Genomic DNA, 14,053 nt, shown 5'->3' on the forward strand with positions numbered 1-14,053 from the left:
ATATAACAGGGCGAAACATTCCACCACCAAGGTAAGTCCTTTTCAGGTAGTGTATGGTTTTAACCCCCGTGCTCCTATTGATCTTTTGCCTTTATCTACCACTAAGAGAATACATAGTGATGCTAGAGAGCGTGCTGATTTTATTCGTAAGTTGCACGAAACAACTAAAGCAAATATTGAAAGAATGAATGAAAAGTATAGAATTGCTGGTAGTAAAGGTAGAAAAGAGATTATACTTGAACCGGGTGATTTGGTTTGGTTACATTTGAGAAAAGATAGATTTCCTGAGCTGCGTAAGTCTAAATTAATGCCAAGAGCAGCTGGTCCTTATAAGATCATTGAGAAAATAAATGATAATGCCTATAAACTTGAATTGCCACCCGAGTTCGGGGTTAGTCCCACCTTTAACATTGCAGATTTGAAACCTTATTTGGGAGAAGAAGATGAGCTTGAGTTGAGGATGACTCCAATTCAAGAGGGGGAGGATGATGAGGACATCACTTTTTCAGAGGTACCCGCTGATCCTCCAACCGTCATGCAAGGTCCAATGACCCGGGCTCGAAAGCGACATCTCAATTTAGAGGCAAGCTCGTTCTTAAGCGATACTTTTCATACTTTTGAGAATAGACTACTACCTAATGATGTTATCTTGCTTAGGAACATTGGAGAGGGTCATGAAGGACTTAGAGGAAGTGGTGGAGGTGATGATGACCAGCAAGGACGTCCAACACAAGCCGGAGGCCCAGTCCAACAAGAATTCGAGTCTGCCTTGGCCTCCAGGACCAATCTGCCTTAAACTAGTCACCCAGGATGCATTTGGACTCTGTTTTCGACAATCTACATATGGATGGAAAGCTAATTTGATAAGGAAGCCAATCCAAGTGGTCTCACATCCAAAGCTCTTTGGAATCAATGGAAATCGTTGAAACAAGTCAGCAACCAGAATCTGCCAGGGTGTTGCGACACCGTCTTTTGGTCCATTGGACCGTGTATCATGTTTGGGCCCATTAGGGGCGCGTCCAGGGGTCTTGCACGACCCTAGAGTCTTCATAAACATCCGCCGCCCCTCCATTAGGGTTTGGGTTTTGCTTAGATTATTCTGTCAAGAACAGTTTCGCCGTTCATCAGTTTGTGAGACCCTAACTTTGAGAGATTAATCATTCATCTGCAATTTGGTTGTGTTCTTTCTTGTTCTTGCTTGTGTTCTTCGTTGCGTAGGCAGGGATTAGCATTCTTGGCGAGGTCAACCTGGTTTGAGACTCGGTTGATAACCAGAGGAGCTGTGGTGCTAAGATTGCAGGGTTCAATCTTTCGATCTGAAGCCGGATCGGTGTGTTATTCTCTACCACAACGATAGTTACCACCACCTGACGGAAGATTAGGATCCCCGTTCCCATTAGGTGTTCAATCAAAAATTCTCCTCTAGATTAGAAATAACTGATCTGACTTTCAAACTTACCCATATTACCTTCAACCATGGGGCTTCTCAGCCTTCACTTGGGTCATGAGCAATTGAAAGACAGAACGATCAAGTCAAGCACCATGTCTCAAGTTCTTTGTTCTACCATTATTCTAGAGTTTTTTTATAAGTTTTCAAAATAAAACTCAGAGGTTCTATTGTATGACACTCTCAAGTCTCTCAAAATATGTAGTATTTGTGGATCCTCACCAAAGCAATAAAGATATTATGCCCTTCTCTTCCTACCACTAAAGCTTATGTGGAGTTCATAGGTAGGGAAAAAGCTAGAGCATACTTGCAATGCATATATTGTAAAGTCAAACCTTGGATCCAAAGAGAGTTGAGCCATACAATCAAATCAAGATGTGCATGTGTGTGGAATACATGGTGGATATATATGGTGGCTAACCTAATTCTACATTGCTCCTTGAAAATATATCTCACTTTTGAAACTTGGAAACATTTGCTAGAGAACAGGGGCTATCTTATTCATCTCTCTCTTTTTTAGGTGGGCATCAAAGTACCCATTTGTAACAACCTTGTCATGACTAAACCATGTCATGAGCATCATGTTTATGTGATAATGCATGTGATGGAGTGTGTAGATCAATTTCTTGTAACCTAAAATGACAAATAAAAATGTAAAATGAAAGTCAATTCAATAGCTCATGTATATCAAGTAGGGTTTAAAACTATTTTTTATTGAACAAAAACACTATAGAACATATGTGTAGCGCTTAAATAAAGTTTGGAATATGAACTTTATAGATAGCAATGAAATACTTGCTATAGAAAAATAACATTGTTAACCAACATTTCTAATAGCCTAGAAATGCAACTTGGAATCAAATTCAACTCATAGACTTCGAAGATTTTTAAGTGTATAGACAGCTAGACAATGCCATGTTTGGCAATTTATTTTGAGAAATTGGGTTAAGAAAAGATGTTATGTTTTAGCTCGGGTTGGTAGCCTCATATGCCATCTTGAGCATGGTAAAGATGATTTAGGTCCAGAAGCAACCATTTAGTTGTTGTAGGCGCTTTTAATTTTGTGCATAGCACGTTCTCGAGCTAGTTCATAGGGTGAGCGTGGTCATCACGCCTCGGGGGCACAACGTCGCCATGCCAGCTCGCTCTACATGTGCATGCGCGCTGCCGCGTGTGTCCGGCTACTCTGACCTGGCTGTGTCCTAGCCACCACTAGCCTCTAGCGCGCAGAGCCGCTGCTGCTGCTTGCATAGCCAAGCGGTGATGCCACCGGCCCTGCCATGCTGCCGCACTGCCGACCCACCCCGTGCCGTGATGCAACCACTTTCGGTGTTGTCGCATCACCGTCGCATCCACGCCTGTCCTCTACACCTCTGCGCTGCTGTCGGCCCAGTTCGAGGCCACCACTGTCGTGCGCACGTGGCTGAGCTCGTCGTCGCCTTGTCATTTTTGGCTCTGTGGCCGTGTGGGCCATGCCGGTCAGGGACATGCGTGCTTGTCCAAAGTGTCTGCGTGTGTGCCGCCATGATCATGCTGACCACGTCCCACCAAGGCAATACCGGGCCGAGTCCACCTGCCACGCCCCATCTCTCTCTTTCTCCCTCTGCTGCCGCCATCGAGCCGCACCATCAATTGGCCATCGAGTGATCACCTCCATTCAATTCAGCACATCCACGTCTTCACCATTAGCTGCTCTCGCTGCCTGACCCCACCCAGCCATGAAGAAGGCAGTGCCAAGCTCCAATTTTGGAGTTTCCCTGCCACCATGCCGATAAGGCCATGTCCAGCTATGGATGTGGGCAGCCCTCCTATCATCCCTCCCGAGCCAATTCACCTACACCACTAGCTTCACCTTGGGTCCCTCTCCACCTTGTGCATGCTAGTGGAACTACTACCGCCTCCCCATCACCGCGGACAGACCGTGCCACCATGATGCGCCATCGCATAGCTCGGCTGCATGTGGCCACACCTCCTCTGCAATCCTCCACCCCAACCGTCACCTCAGCGAGGTCCATGGTAGTCTACTAATGCTCCCTCGCTAGCCAGTTAGGTTCTGAGGTGCTCTAGATCACCGGGGCAGCTGCGCTGCCATCGTGGACGGCCGCGCGTTGCCGCAGCTCGCTCCAGCGCGTCCCATCACCTCGTGTTGCTGCTTGGTGTAGGCGATTAGACTATAGTTGAAGGTCGGCCCGACTAACAGGCCAACATGAGCCTCTAGTGGCTGGCATGGTCACGCTGTGTCATCGCTCATCATGCCGCCGTGCACTGAGCCGCCAGGGGGTGCGCACGGGTGAATTAGGGAAATGCTAAGGGGTTAAGTGAGATGGTCTGAGAGAGGAGAAAATAGTATTAGTACTTAATTGTAAATTAGGAGGTGTTCGAGGTCTCTTTCGCAAAGTCATCAACGCACGCGGGACTCCCCTACCGTGGGCCACCTTGCGAGCGGGACGGCCTCGTGTGGGCCACGTGGGAGATTTCATTTTTCTTTTCCTAAGGGATTATAAATAGTTTTCTAATTTCAGTTTTGAGCTGATTTGTGGTAAATCATATAAAATCATGTAGGTGTCCAAAAAATGTGAAACATATTTTGTTAGGTTCCTAAAATTGTTCTATGTCTGTTAGTGTATTTAGTTCATATATGTACATGTTGATACCAGTAGCTATTAAATCATTTGAAAATGTTTAATATTGTTACGATAATTATTGTAGGAATTTTTGTGGAAAAATTGGTGATAGCTTTAGTCCTAAAATTTTTATAGTAGCTTCATTGTATTATTATGTGTTCACTATAATTTTTGTAGCTTTAGAATAGACTAAGCATTAGGGTAGTTAAATGCTCTTTGTTTCAAATATACATTAAATCATTAGTACAAATAAAGATATATCCTTCATTTGTAAAGCTAGGTGTTTGTTATTTGAACCCAACACTTTGCTTGGTAAAGATGATAGTTAGCTTAGTACCTTAGTCATTAGAGCTACCTTAGTAGTTTAGTATGTGTATTCTTAGTTTAAGAGTTGTTGTTGCCTAAATGCTAAGTGTTGCATCATCATCGCATGCATGTAGAGAACGAGTTGGCGGAGATCATGACCACCGGCGATCACGAGTTTGAGGAGATCATCGAGGAGTATGAGGAGGAGATTCTCATGTAGGAGGAGGTCCTGAAGACACAACTGACTGACTCAGTTGACACCGCGCCTGCCCAAGGCAAGCCTCGGTGCATAACCCCTTATTTTGACAATCACTGTTTACATATGTTATATGCATTTACGTTACAAGAATTTTATGGAAACCACATGCATATATATACCTGTCCTAAGAGTCTTACTAGTGCAGGTTCGAGTAGCTGCTATGCTTAGATTTTCGGTAGCATGAGTAACCTGCCGTTACTCACAATAGGTGATTATTATTATTACTCTCATAATAAAATGATGAAAATAAAATGGAGACCGGATAGGTATATGGTATGGATATTGGTGGGTGTAACACATTGTGTCCCACGGCTAACGGGGCTTAGCTTGGTTACTATGTTTTCCTTGTTCGTGTCAATTAAGGACCATCCGTTGCTGTGAATGGTAGTCAGGTCACAAACTTATTATCCTGAGCACATACTTGCTTATGAGAGCGGGAAGGCTCTTTACACTCTTGGCGTGGGTTCTGGCTCTTTTCGGACCGACTGATTGGAGGCGAGGAAAGGTGGAGGTCTAAGCACCATATTGAGACCGGGTCTCAAGTGTGGGGGCTTGAAGTCCAAGTTTGAACGGGGACCTGGATCCCATGATAGGAGTAGAATGGGTTGGTCTTGTTTGTTCCTAGGGTACAAATGGGGCGTATAGTTTGGGGTACCCAGCTGGGATGCATTGGTTCACGAATCGATGTTTCCATGAGACGGTATGACTTGGCTATGGTCTAGCACCGTAGTAAGAGCTAGAAGATGAAAGATGGTGAAGTGGTTCTTATTGCTTAACCCTTGCTTGAAAGTAGAATGGGTGCTTACCTAGAATGGTTAGCTAATGAAGTAATCATGATTGCTAATAAAACTTGACTATAAGGATGAACTATTAGTAATGTTTTCCGCAAACAAAAAGAAAACATCAAACCCAAAGTGCCTATCATATCCTTGAGAGTCGGGAAACTATTCCCACTAGTTGGGTAAGTCTTGCGAGTACATTGTATACTCAGGGTTTACTTTACCCCTGTTGTAGGTGCAGCTTGAGGAGTAACTCTTGTGTGGAGGATTCTTCTGGTGGGCATAGACGGATCCTTGTATCATTTCCGCTAGATGTTTATTTCCATTCCGCTGTTTAATTATCGCACTCTGAATTCTGGTACTGTAATAAATAATTTCCAAGAACTCTTGTTGTATGAAATGGACTAAGTATTGTAAGCTCATACTCATTATTGGATTCTGTATGTAAAACATGGATTGTTTCAAGTTCTCCCTTTGGGTGTGCTCGACGGAATTGTTCGATGTAGCTCACTTTCGAGGTGCTTAGTGTCTAGTGGAAGACGAGCGCCTCCGAAAGTGTGTTATTTTAGGCGGTTCTGCCACACCATTGTTTTCAATATCTTAGACACTTGTCCATTTTTTCATTCTTCTTCTTTTCTCTCTCTCTCTCCTCTTTATGAATAACTTTTGCATAGCCCCATGTCTCTTTTCTGCAACCAAATTTTGAGAGAGATAGCAACAAGAACTTGGAGCATTTATTTGACGGATGGAAAACCTTACAATCATATTTTTGGGTTCACTCCCAGTGTAGGGGTAGAATATTTTTGGGTAGATCTAGATGGAATGGCATGTTTTTACGCCTACTCCTAGTGTAGGAGTAGTGCATATGTGGGTGGAGTGTACGTGATCTTGATTTTAAGAGCACGACAAACCTCTCATAAGGGTAAACAAAGCTTGACAAAACTCAATGCAAAACAAGTAGCTTATATGTGGAAGTTTTCTAGGCCAAATAACATGTATGGCTCTAGTGGGAATTCAAGCTTTGTCATATAGGAACTCATCATGTAGCAATTTTATGTATTTTAATAGATAAATCTCTAGAACTTTAGTATCACCTAAAACAAGATAAATAGTAGCTCAAACCTTCTCATATCAGATTCATCAATTACCTAGACTTAGATCAAGCATTCTCTACCCACGAGTTTCAAGTTTAGAGTAAATCCTTATATCAAATCAATCTTATCCAAAACTCGGAAGAATTCAAGGCTGAAAACTAGGTACTTGAAAGGAATTATAATAGAGCAACTATTCATCATTTCCATTTAAGAGATTTTTCTGAGTCCACTTTATTTTATTCCATTCTTAAAAATAGAAAACTAGACACAAACTTTTTATTTTATTTTCATAATTTAAAATCACACCTTATTAATATATATAGCTAAGATAAATTTTTATATTGTTTTAGTATGTTATGCATCTTTTTATTTTTTTTTGTAAATATGAAGCAAACTTAAAAATATTGGAACCAAAAAAAGAAAGAAATACTTAGCTAGATACATGGAGGATGCTCCTCCCCCAAGCTGGATGTTGTCGTGGTCTTTCTTATCCGTCCAGAAGTTGTGTTCCTCGCGTAGCGGGTGTGGCAGCGGTTCAGAAGAATGTACTTCAAATGGATGGCGTTGCTCGTGATTATCCTGCAAAATACTCCAACAAGAACACCAAAACTCGTGGCACATATTTGGATAAGGGATTAGCGGTCAGCCATTCAGAGATTTCTTGTCCTTGGAGGTTTAGAGAGATTTCCTAATTGACCAAATTCTAATAGGATGTCTATTTAATATTTATTGGATTTTTTTACTTATATAATGTAGACAAAAATGTGTATGTATGGTATTTATATATTTTTATGCCACCACGGTGAATATTCCTATGGGCTTTTACACACCATAGATTTATTCACATGGGGCTTTAAGCTTTAATGATGCAATGATGTAATGTAGCAATGAAAAATGTTTTATTATTTTTCTTTTCTAAACACAATGCTAATGCAGAAAAATAAATATGCTAAAAGTGAAAATAATTCATGCAATGCTAAAAAGTAAATATGGATAACTACCGATATTACCTCACGGCCAGGGTTGGGATTTTTAGGTCCTCCGGACAGGACTCGGCTGGAGAAGAGTCCTTTATCTTTTGGGTGCATTATCTGATCTCAGCGATGGAGACATTGATGGCTGCATATCTTGTGACAGTGTCTCTGATGATGATGTTACCTTCTTCCACCAAACCCGTCTTGGTTTTGGGTTTTGATTTTTAGCTTAGCAGGTTCTGAACCTTCACTTATAGAAATTATGGAATCAATGACTCTGCCACACTCTGCTTGAAGTGTGTCCTACTCAAACAGATAAGGTAGAGATCAAGTGCATGGGTTCTGTTGGTGGGAAAACACTAACAAAACGAAAACTTTACTAATTCTTTTTTAACCTTAGGCATATTGAACAAGATGAAGTTGATGTTGTGTGCTTTGTTCAATTATAACATCGGTGATAAGATTAGAAGGATGAGCATGAATGTAGCATTTTGACTGTGACAAAAAGTGTGGAGTTTCTTAACCTATGGAAGGATTATCCATCTTTATAATGTATCAAACTTTACATGACTATGACTATCATCTTTCAAAGATAAGATTTGCAACATTTTAGCTCATTTAGTTAAGACTATGAGATCAAGAAAATGGTGTTATGAACAAACTTAAGGAACATGACATGTTTAGTTAATCAGGTTGGATCAAGCAAAGTTGTAACTCAAACAAGTTTGTTTCTTTTTTATGTGAATACCAAGATCAAAGGGAAGCTTTTTAAATAATGACCATTTACCTTAGGATGTTGCCTTCATCATTGGAGTGTGATGACACCATGTGATGAAGGGTAGATGACTTGCGGTGGTCTTCTCTTGAAGCTTGAGTTGTTCATGAGCATCTTGTCTCATATGTTGCACTCCTTTCTCACTCTTCCATTATGCCATCTTTTGTTCTTTCTTGGCATTTTGATCGAACCTTCTGCTCCTCTCATTATTTCTTCTCTACAAGGGATTAGTGACAACATATACCAGAAGGAGTATATAAATTATTCAAAAGCAAGGATAGTGTTGTCATAGAGCTGAAGGTAATCCTCTATGCTATAATAGAGTTGGTTTTAACATTTTAATTAGCATAGAATCTTTATCCCATGTTTTAAATAATGTGCGTTTATTATTCATCACTACTTCAATCTTTCAACAAGGCTAGGGCAAAAGTGTGCAAAATTGTTTTGAAGAATTCCTCTACCTTAATTTGTTTCTACGAATGATCTCCAAACATTCTCAACAAAATTTGAATATTTTCCTGCAAGGGTTAGTCCACATATACAACCAAATTCTTTACAAGTATGTTTTGATTTAATGATTATGTTCAAATAGTACCCCAAAGCATACTTATAATAGAACAAGGAAGCTTATAGATTCATTCAAGTAGAAATAAGAATATGTGTGGTGACCCAAAGAGCATGATTATTTAAATTTTTACTTGTTAGAGATTTAGCAAGTTGAGCTCATCATAAAGGTAGGGATGACCAAGACAAACTAACAACATGACATGAGATGTTTTGAAGAATTCCATCCCCCATAGTTGAATTTTACAAAATTCAGAATCAAGTTTTGATGATAGAATTCTCCTATGAATGTGATTTTATGTTGCATAATGCTTGGTTGGATATTGTGTTTTCCTTCTTTTCATTGAAATGGTTAGTGACAAACATACCTGAAGGAGGCTTATCCGATTTACCTATTGATGAGAGCTCATAGTCCGTTAAGCAGGACCTTTCCTTGTATTAAGCCTCGATCCTAGAGATGAGGATACAGACAATTGCATGCTCTTCTTCCATCAACCTTTCTTGATTTTCATTAATTCTTGGTTGACAAGTTGGGGTCCATTGGAGATGTAAACTCAAGTTTCTCCTTGGTTGTCTTTGTCCTCCAATGGCGTGGTAGAGAGTTCTTCTTTATTTGTTAGTGATACGCTAGCTGTCTTGATGATCAAGGAAGGAACTTCATTGGAATTTGCATGAAAGCTTCATCTCCAATGGCTTAGGGGTGTCTTTTGTGTTCATGGTCGTTCATAGCCTTACGAGACACCATAGGTAGACCATTGATTGAGAATGTACGCCATTATGTGGTGGCGTCTCGTCATCTTGGTCCTTATTGCCAACATGTGAGTTGGTCTTTTCAAAGATGATGAAAGTAGGTGTACTCTGGCTAATACGATGTGGGTTGCACCTTGCTTCTCATCAGCCTCCTAGCTTGAGTCCTTGAAAAGCTCAAAGCTAGGTCGCTTTCGACATTACTTGAGGCCCGTTGATTTGTTCGTCCACTTCCTATGAGTGAGTGCTTCTATTGTAGATCCTTTTTGTGGCACTTGTCTCATTTCTCTTTATTCCATAGCTGAAGTGGTGGTTTGGTTTCACATGTCCATACCAAACCATGGATAGGCACAGCTTATATTCATTTTTTTCCTACAAAATGTTAGTGGACACATACCCGAGGGTATACAACTAATTTGAAACGCGGGTTGTTGTCCATATCTTTTGTAATTTTTCTCTATGCTAATGAAAAGGTGGTTTTAAGATTACTTTAGCATAGATTTCATTTATCATGTTTGATAACGAATTTTTATTTGTTCACTACATTCAAGCATAGTTCAAGGCAAAGGTAACTTGTAGCAAAAGACAAAGTGAATGAATTTTGATACTCATAGTACTTCCTTTATTGAAGTATGAGCCGTGTCTTCTTTTGCGCAGAGTTGTTGAAGTTTATCGCATGCCTTGATTTATCTCTAATGTGAATTCATCTCTTGACTTACCCAGATTGAATTTGAGAGTTTTTTGCAGAGGTTAGTCCAACAAAATATCCAGTGTCTACACAAGCAATTTTTAGTTCCATAACCAAACTAAACACCATGTCTAATTTGATTAAGGAAGACTATTTAACCTAAGAACCACGCTTAATTTAAAAAGTCTTTGGAAGTATGTCTAGTACTTCCAAACCAAAGCATACTATGGCAGACAAAGGGAGCATGAAAGCCCTATAGAGATGTACTTAAATGGAGATGAAAGACCATGATCATGGCGAGGAATTTTTGTTTTTTTACTAATCATGAGCCTTCATGTGCTCATATTTTTTTATAAAGATGCAAGTGGGATGGATATATGAAAGGAACTAAACATGTTGTGGATTTGATATGAGAAAATTTCAAACTAAACGGAATGGATGCATCGATTATTCCAAGTAAACATGCAATGGAATGCAATAATTAAAAGATAACTACTCATCAAGTTTAAAGTCCATGAGCAAGACTATCTTACCTTTCTTGATCATACTTACCATGACTCACATGATGGAATTTGTGAGTAGTGTCGCATCTATTTCCGTCACTTGAGTTGAATTCTTGTGACGTCGACCTTTTTCTCCAATCTACACACCTGTGAGATGATAGGGTTCAATGTTGATGAATCTTGAATGTTTAGGCACCCTGGGGTTCTTCAATGTTCTTTTCTTGTGGATGTTTGCCGAAAGGTCAAAACAGCGTCAGATGTCCTGTCTTATTCCATAATTCAATAGAATAGGGGTAATCCTACTAAAGCTAGTGGTATGTTATTGATCTAAATCTTTATACCAATTGTTTCCTTGGCAACAACGCCAAAAATGCTTGTTGGTGTTTATTAACGCAAATAGAATATGAAGGATTCCACAAGCGCACAGAATACCATTGTAGCATTTTACCGGGAGTATTTCAGGTATCGTTATTTATATTTTACCACAGGGAAACAATGGAGTAAAGATTTATTGGATAACAAAGGAATGTATACTAATCGACATACCAGCATAGCTAAAGCAAGGGGTAAAGGTAATGATAAGAATTAAGTATAATGACACTCAGGGGATAGGTCACTAAGATAATGTAAACTAGTCACTCGGGAGAACAACGGGTGAGGTAGATTCCTTTGATATTCTTATTACAGGATCAAAGTATATATATACCCAACTATAGCTAAAACTAACTCTACTCTTGTGCACTTCGGGACGCCGCTTAGACGGTAGAGCACCTACAATAGATAACTCTACTAACGCGACTATGGTCCTACAATTTAAGAACCTGCTCATTTGCAGTGATGGAATTAAGTATAAATGCAGGTTATGTTGATGATTTTATCATTGATGTTAGTGACCGTCAACACACCCCAGGCGGCGTGCCCTGGGCCTATCCTCCTCCGGTGGTTGCATGGCGGCATGCAAAGGCGGTCTACGGTGGTTTCCTATTTTATTAGCACTAGAACCGACCATAGAGTAGTATAAGTAGGGGGTCGTGCTCACCATTCACACACACCAATTTGGAGCTAAACACCTCACTACCACCTCTTGTACTTTTACCTTTAGTAGTATTCTGGAGCTAGCAAAAGCTATCAAGGAGGGCTTGGCTCCTTGGAAGAAATGGGTCTTGGTATGAATACTATGAAGAATTCTTCCAAAGTCTTGCTCTCATTTTATCCATATAGTAGTGCTTATGAACTAGAGTATAGTTTTCATGTTATAATCATCACATATGAACTAGCATATAGTTTCTATGCTATGAGCTTAACATGTAGAACTTTATGCTTAATCATTCATATAACTTGTATGATTAGAAATAGAGCTAAGTTGAGGTGGTGGTTCGTTGTTCATTCGGGTTTGCCCATGTCCTATGCTTGTCGACCCGTAGGGTTGGAGTCCCAGGGGATGTGGGTAGTTTCTTTGTACACAGGCATGGTGCTTGGGTGCATAGAAGCCTTTGGATATGACAATGCTCCACGGTTGAGGGGTAGGCGGCAGGTGGTGATAGCCATGTAAATCCTTCGTAATCCCCCACATTCGGGTATTTGTGCAGGAGTTCATAAAGTTTCCCTGGCTTGTTGGCAGACCAGTGCCCAGAGATCTCCCCATCCATCTTACACTTAGATCTAGTTCTAACCATGTAGTTTGTATAATCATCAGCTGTTCTTTGCATGACTATATTAGAAGAAGCCTGCTCCACTTAGGAACATTCTTTTATTCTTTGTTTCTCTTTTATCCTTGAGGTTGGCCCAAGTGTGTCCACTATCCTGAAATTACCTTTTTTTATAAACTTTGGTTCACTATGCAAGCATGTAATATTGTTCATATCCATGCTAGACTCTTACATCATACCTTCCTTTGGGAAAATATAAATAATGATACCCTGAATACTTTCAGGTGAAATGCTACAACGATAGATTCGTGCGCTTGCGGATATTATTTCTGTAATCGTTAAGAACAATCGTGTTGGTGTTCCTTGGTGGCGTTGCTAAGATTTATCCAAATCTTAGTGATGATGCTAAGAAATACCAACATGCATTTCTAGTGTCGTTGCCAGGAATGGATTCCATCTCCATACTTGGTGATTGCGCTAATAAATACCAACAAACATTTCTGGCGCCGTTGCCGGGGAAGGCATGGTTTAAGAGAATCTAGTAGGACATTATCATGATCACATCCATGAATGGTAGCCATAGTTTATGTAGGCTAACTCTGCTTGTTTTCTCCCTGTTGTGGATGAAAACAGGATAGTGTATGACCGATTTCGTCTTGCTGGAAAACTACACCGATAATCCGGAAGTGCTACTAAGGAAGAATAGGTCCTGTACCGCTTCTTCCTCCGCTACTCCACTGACAGTTGAACTAGTCACCCCCGCACCATCCGCTACTACTGCTATGGCCAAGTCACTTCGCGACTACTCCACCCCTGCTATTGCCAACGTGCCCGTTGGGCCCGCTGTCAACACGGGCACTGGAAACTTCGAGCTTTGGACTGGCCTAATCATGATGGTGCAGACAAACTAATTCTATGGTTTGCCGAGCAAGGATGCGAACACACACATCCAACACTTCCTTGAGTTGTGTGACACCATTGTCATAAAAGACGTCTCACCAGCAAGCATCAGACTCCGTCTGTTTCCCTTCTCCCTCATGGGGAAGGTGAAGTAGTGGTTTTATAAGCAAAAGGAAGTTGTCAACACGTGGGACAAATGTTCCATGATGTTCCTCGCAAAAATTTTCCCCATGGGCAAAACCAATGCCCTAAGGGAGAAAATGTCAAACTTCTAGTAGAATTCAATGGAATCTATCCCCGTGGCGTGGGAAAGTCTATAGGATTACATCCAAGCCTATCCACACCATGGGATAGAAAACTGGCTCATGCTCCAGAACTTCTACGATGGGCTGACGCCCTTGTTGAAGGGGCACATTGATGCCACTACTAGAGGCATGTTTCTTTCCGTCTCCATCAATGGAGCTATGACTCTTTTTGAGAAGAAGGTGTCCAATCAAAGATGGGGGGAAGAAAGAAAACAACAAAAGGCATGCATACCGTGAAGAAGGCGGATATGCTTGCTGCAAAAATGAACTTATTATTGAAAAGACTAGACGAGCGTGCCACCGACAAGGATGCCATCAAGGCCACCATCTAGGCCATGGACTCACATATGACATGTGAGGTCTGTGGAGAAGTCGGACACTCAGGGAACGACTGCCCCGAGACCCGTGAAGACGCTACATACTATCAACGGCAAAAAAG

General features: G+C 40.8%; 1 non-coding gene across 1 annotated transcript; it reads right to left on the minus strand.

The window, feature by feature from the left end:
* Positions 1-13,554: 13,554 nt before the first annotated feature.
* LOC136478757 (small nucleolar RNA R71) lies at positions 13,555-13,661 on the minus strand. Its single transcript, XR_010764468.1, has one exon. It is a non-coding gene; the product is annotated as a small nucleolar RNA R71 (small nucleolar RNA).
* Between the last annotated feature and the right edge of the window lie 392 nt (positions 13,662-14,053).

This window comes from Miscanthus floridulus, chromosome 8 (genome assembly GCF_019320115.1).
Source record: "Miscanthus floridulus cultivar M001 chromosome 8, ASM1932011v1, whole genome shotgun sequence".
In the NCBI taxonomy this organism is placed as follows: domain Eukaryota; kingdom Viridiplantae; phylum Streptophyta; class Magnoliopsida; order Poales; family Poaceae; genus Miscanthus; species Miscanthus floridulus.